Source organism: Acanthochromis polyacanthus, chromosome 11 (assembly GCF_021347895.1).
Source record: "Acanthochromis polyacanthus isolate Apoly-LR-REF ecotype Palm Island chromosome 11, KAUST_Apoly_ChrSc, whole genome shotgun sequence".
NCBI classification, from domain to species: Eukaryota; Metazoa; Chordata; class Actinopteri; family Pomacentridae; genus Acanthochromis; species Acanthochromis polyacanthus.
Window position 1 is genome coordinate 17,100,623 of NC_067123.1, and position 6,121 is coordinate 17,106,743.

A 6,121-nucleotide genomic window follows, 5' to 3' on the forward strand; every position below is an offset into this window, starting at 1 on the left:
TCTGAATACAAAACAATCAAATTAAGCCAAATTTTGGGACAAAAAGCCAAAATTCTGAGCAACAAAGTCAAAAGCATGCATTAAAAAGGCAATGAGAATGGAATCGCATTAGGATTAAAGTCCTAATTATGAGATAAATGTCAAAAACATGAGGTAAAAATATGAAATGTGACATAAAAAAGCCCAAATTCTCAGTCAGACTGGTGCATTATGAAGGCAAACTGACGAGATAAATGTTATGTGCTAACAAGTCCAAATCATGAAACAGATACATATCTAACAATGTATGTCAGATGCATAAAATTAAAATATCAGACATGTAGGATATTGATTGTGACTTTGAAAGGCAAAATCATGTGTTTAAAAAGACACAATGATGAGATAAATATCAAAATTGTTGCCTTTAAAGACCAAAGTATGAGCTATCTTGCACACATACAAGATAAAATTGTAATTTTTTCTCTTGCTGTAAAGATTTTTATTATTATTATTATTATTCTTTCCTTTTTCCTTTGGTGCCAGAAGTAGACCTCCAACACTGCTAGAGCACATTATTAGACATCCAGTTAGAGACCACACTGTCACTTCAGAGGGTACATTTTCCCTCAGTGTTCCCTTTTAAGTGCATTTTTGGCTTCCAAAGAGACTCATTGCTGCTTGGCTCTTGCTCTCCATTATTATGCTTAGATTAAATTCTGACTCACTTCTTGCTGAGGTGTTTAGGCAGTAACACCCTGCCAAAGGCAAGCAGTGTCTGCGCTCAGTGCTGGTATATATTTTTTATGAATATGAGCAGCTCACTCTGACAATATTTAACATGGTGGTGTGTGGCAGCAGAGTGGTAAAGTGATAAAGTGAGACTGAGCTGTACCTGGACAGCTTGGGTTCAAGCCACAAATGAAAGGCCTGGAGCAAAGTCAGCCGCTGTCTTCCTTTTTCCAGCTCCAGCAGTGCTGTTCTACAGCTGACCTCCGACCTCGCCTGTTGGGCTTGTTATAATTAATGTTTATTTAACAGATATTTCCGTCTAATGCATTAAGTATATTTTGATGCGTTGAATATAGATTGCAATTCATTTCTCACCACTGATTTCTAAGTTCGGCTTTTTAGTGCCTTCGTATTGTCATTCATTTGAATGAGAAAGTGTGTCCAAACTTTGGACTGGTAGTGTATGTGCAGATTATTTAGTGAAACAAAATTAGTCATATTGGTGCATTTTACATATACAACCATCTTCTCAGAACCTTTTTGGGACATAGCACAAAACAACACAACAAACATGCAAAAACTTTGTCTATACTTAGTCGATTATGATGTAGCACAAATTAAAACAGAAACCCATGACAACAAAAAAGATTTCTTCTTATGACAGGTCAAATGCAAAGTGCCTTTCAGACAGGGCTGGGAAAATTACTATAAATTTAGATTTTGAGGCAGGGTGGACTTTTATTTTAAGCTACAGTTCACCTTAAAAATGGAGCTTTAAGACTCAATGGTATTAGTTAATACTGTGCTTTAGTTGTGTCAATCTCATATCCACAAACTGGCCACCACACAGAGAATCTGAAACCGTCAGGGGCTTTCAACAGTTGCCAGATTTGCAAAACTGATAATCCATCAGGAAAGAAACTACAATGATGGCACATGGATGGATGGATGGATGGAAGATCAGATGAATTTTTTTTTGGTGCATGGGGAAAATAACACAGGTGTTAACCATTAGATTCAGTTAATGAGGTATGTAACTTTCATAGGCTTGTCTACTCTGGTTTGAATGGAAATGGCCAACAGGTCTAACAGAGGCATTTATACCACTTCCTGAGAGCCTTAGTTACAATCTACAAAGCAGTGGGTCCATGAGAACCGTAAGTGGCTTCTGATGTTGCTGGAGATTGATAGTGAATACTTTAAGTAAGCTGAAGGAAAAATCTGCTCTTCAGCAAACATCTAGTCAAGCCTTTTCACTGGAAACTCTGGATTTACTGCAATCACCATTCTGCACGAATTAATGGACAAAAAGTGAAGTAGTAATATTCTATTCAGTAATGGTCTTTGTAAGTAAATGAAAGTTAATGAAGTTAATTTACATTGATGAATCTAAACATTTTGACCACGCACAGATGAAGCCAAGAACATAGATTGTCTTGTGATAACGACACATGTCAAGGTCTGCTATATACCGCAAGATTGGTAGTCATCATATAAAAGTGGGAGAAATGGGCAAGAAAAAAAATCCTGAGGCACTTTGACAGCAGTCAAAGTGTATAATTCCAGATGGCTAGGATGACTAGGTTGGAGCATCTTTGAAAAGGCAAGTATGGATACTACCTGTCAGCAGTGGTGACTATTCCTGGGGCTAGAAGAGCTTCTGAGCTCATGGAGACTCCAGCATTTGGGAGGTCAGAGCTGGTTTGGCGGCACACAAAGGACCAGCAGGGTCTTGGTTGGACTTAATGTCACATGACTGGGCCTGATCTCTAGCTCTACAGAGGCAGCATCAACAGGTGAAAAGTAATGCTCACGTATAATAATCAGGAACTAGACTGCAGATCTCTATAGCAGGTTTCTAATTTATGCTTGATCAGGGGTGTCAAACATAGGGCCCAAGGGTCAAAATTGGCCCACCAGCGGGTCTAGTCTGGTCTGTGGGATGACTTTGTAAAAGCATAAAAATTATAGAGGTGAAAATAAATACTTATTGTGAAACTGTTTAAAGACACTGAATTCATTGTGCAGTATAATGTCAGTCAGCAGCTTCAGTTTGACAGAGTTTGGTTTGGTGGAACCTTATTGTTGATGCATTGCCACAACTTTTATGCGTTTTTTTTTACGTATAAATGTTATACATTTAGAAGTCAGGGGGACAACTTAACCTTCTTCCTTAATAGTTCCCACTTTAGTTTGTGTGGTGTGTCAGCATTACTACACAGATGTGGAAATGAATATAATTTTTTTTTTAAATTCTAGACAAGTTGTAAAATACTACATTGTTGAGTTCCAGAGATCTGTGACTAAATGTTTTGTGCCTTTGTAGACACACTGTAATCTGCAAGTAGATGATACTTGCTGAGGCAGACTAGTGTTAAAATTTCCCTTTTTTGTCGAATTTCCAGGTTGTTCATCGTGTTCTGAAAAAAAAATAATAATAATAATAAAAATAGTTCATTAAATGTGAACAATTTCAGAATGTACTTTTTTCACTTAAAGAAAAAAATTGGAGTCAAAGTTATTTATTGCTTATTGTGTTATGATTTTATCGATGCGGTCCACTTTCAGATCAAATTGGGCTGAATATGACCCCTGAACCAAAATGAGTTTCACACCCCTGCTCTTGATTTACTACAAAGCCCGTCCAGAGACTTAACTACAGCCTTGAGTTGAACCACTTAAAGCAGGTATAAAAACCACTATATGTAGCTGCCAAAGCTGTCCTGCTACCATGTTGGTTCGAGTATACAACCTGTATTAGAACATACAGCATCCAACATAGTGTTCGTTGGTCTTGAACATCTTTTATTCTGAAAGTAACTTGGACTGTTGGTTAGGGTATTGATTTGGAATCAGTTAAACCTGTCCTGAGCTGTGGCAGTTAGAATGGCTGAGCAGTAATGTAATGACCCAGTGTGTGCAGGACACTTTTATCCCTGGCCTTCAAGTCTCTGTAGGGTCATTCTGAAGTGACAGGTCCACACTTCAGAAGCTGGTGGTTAAATAGGGTCTCATACACCCCGTGATGGTCACCAAGGCTTTTATTTCCAAAATTATCAACACACTGCAGGGTGAAGTGCAGCCAGTTCTTTCCTATACCTGTTAAATCTGTGCATTGGCCCATATCCACTTGGCTGTGGCATCAGATGGCATTGAGCCATCCTGCTGCTCGCTACTGGACTAGTGGCTGCTTCAAACGTAGGAGGAGCAGGATCAAGACTCTTTATCACCTCCTGCCTATGAAATATTGATTTCTGCGGCCCCAGGGCTTTTAACTTGTGTCTGGGAGATATTTATTTTCTCCGAAGATGGTGGTGGGGAGGGCATATTGTGAGCTTGCTTCATTTGCCAGGCTGTAATAATTTAACGTAAATGTTTAAACTATTGGGAGAGGTTGATATATCGGTGTCAGCGAAACAGTATTCCACATGCCCTTCAAATCTAATAACTTCCTCCGTGCTCACGTTAACAGCTCGCTCATAAAGTGCTCATATTACATGTTATATAACCAGTTAATTTGCCTGTATTAATTCTGCTGTATTTCATGTCAGCTGTGTCACCCGTAATATAGCTGGAAAATGTAAAGGTATCTGTAGTGAGCTCAGAGCTCCAGCTGGCGATCATCATCAGGCAAACACCCACCAGCAGAAACAGAAATCGCATACATTGGCAGGAAAGCATTTGTTTATTCTTCTTAAATTCTTAAAATATTCTATATTTGGAGGTTTATATCATTTTAATTCTTCTTACAAGCCAGTACACAAGTCATGTGAGGTCTGCAGCTGCACTGAAATTGAAATTTTTACCACTTCTTGTAAAGAGAGACGTGTATATACTCTGAAACTATGTTTTGCATCATTTTTCAAATTTAAATAGATCTTAAAATGATCTTTGTACATGTGTACAGCTTCCAGGGCTTAAGCCTCTCAGTTTGCACTGATTAACACAATAATATCAACTGACAGAGAGCTAGGAGAGAAATATCTACCGTGGAGTGTGAAAATTTGAAGAACCTTATAAATGATGAATGTTGATTTAAGGTATTTCCCCACTTATTCAGCAAGTCAATATACAACATGCATTCAAAAGATTCAGAGTCTGTACCTACCCTCCCAGCACTTCTGTCATCTCATTGCCTATAGCTCTGTCCTTTGTCTTGTACTACGTCCAACATATTGCGTTAAAACTAATCCCTTCAACCTGAATTTTATAATGTGGCTTCCTACTCCTGGGGAATAGGAAGCAACAGATGTGTTGGTATGGTCAATAACCTTGCATATTTTCCACATTCTGTGAGTGGGGTGATTGTCATGATGAAGCACACTAATGCCACAGTTTAGGTTATTTGCACCAAATATTGTCCCTGGGATGATTCAGGACAAGAGCTGCACAGTGGTTGGTGGTTGACACTTTCGCCTTACAGCTAGAAGATTCCCAATTCACGTCTCATCCTTCCGGGATCTTTCAGCATGGTTTGCATGTTGCTATGCATTAGTGCAGTGGTTCTCAACCCTGTTCCTCAGGACCCCATGTCCTGCATGTTTTAGATGCTGCTCTGCTCTAACACACCTGGTTCAAATGATCAGCTCGTTATCAAGCCTCTGCAGAAGCCTGATAACGAGCTGATCATTTGAGTCAGGTGTGTTGGAGCAGGGAAGCATCTAAAACATGCAGGACATGGGGTCCTGAGGAACAGGGTTGAGAACCACTGCATTAGTGGGTTTTCTCAGGCTACTTTGGCTTCCTCCCACAGTCCAAAAACATGCTCAGATTAATTGGTGACTCTAAAATGTTTGTAGGTGTGAATGCGAGTGTGGTAGTTTGTCTCTATATGTAGCCCTGTGATAGACTGGTGATCTGTCCAGACTGTCCCCTGCCTTCACCCTAAGTCAGTTGGGACAGACTCTAGCACCCCGCGACCCATCCATCGATCTATAATGGATGGACGGATGGATGATTCAGGACATTACAGTAGAACTAAAGACTATACTCTCGCTGCTCTTCAGACCTGACACCCCTTCTTTGGTTTTGGAAACTGTGCTGTCTTTGTGTAGTGAAGGCTGCTGTTTGGTCAGTGGCTCGTAGCTGTAGACCAGCTCTCAGTCATAGTCCTTAATATTAAGGTTTGGTTCTCAGCCTGTTGATAAAAATATTTACCATATTTAATCCATTATCTCAGCTCTTTATGACAAGCTGAGTCGCCTAACCAAGACGACTACATAGGTGGTTTTGCTGTATTCTCTGATTCAGCCCATAAGAGTGTAGCAGTGGCAGGAGATACGTCATCTACGAGCCTTACCTGACGCCCCACCTTTGCTTCAACCGTAATATCTATAGCTAAACATAAACACAAACGTATTGTTTTGGGATACCTGTATACATGATGCTGTCTCACACAACCAGTAGAGGTCGC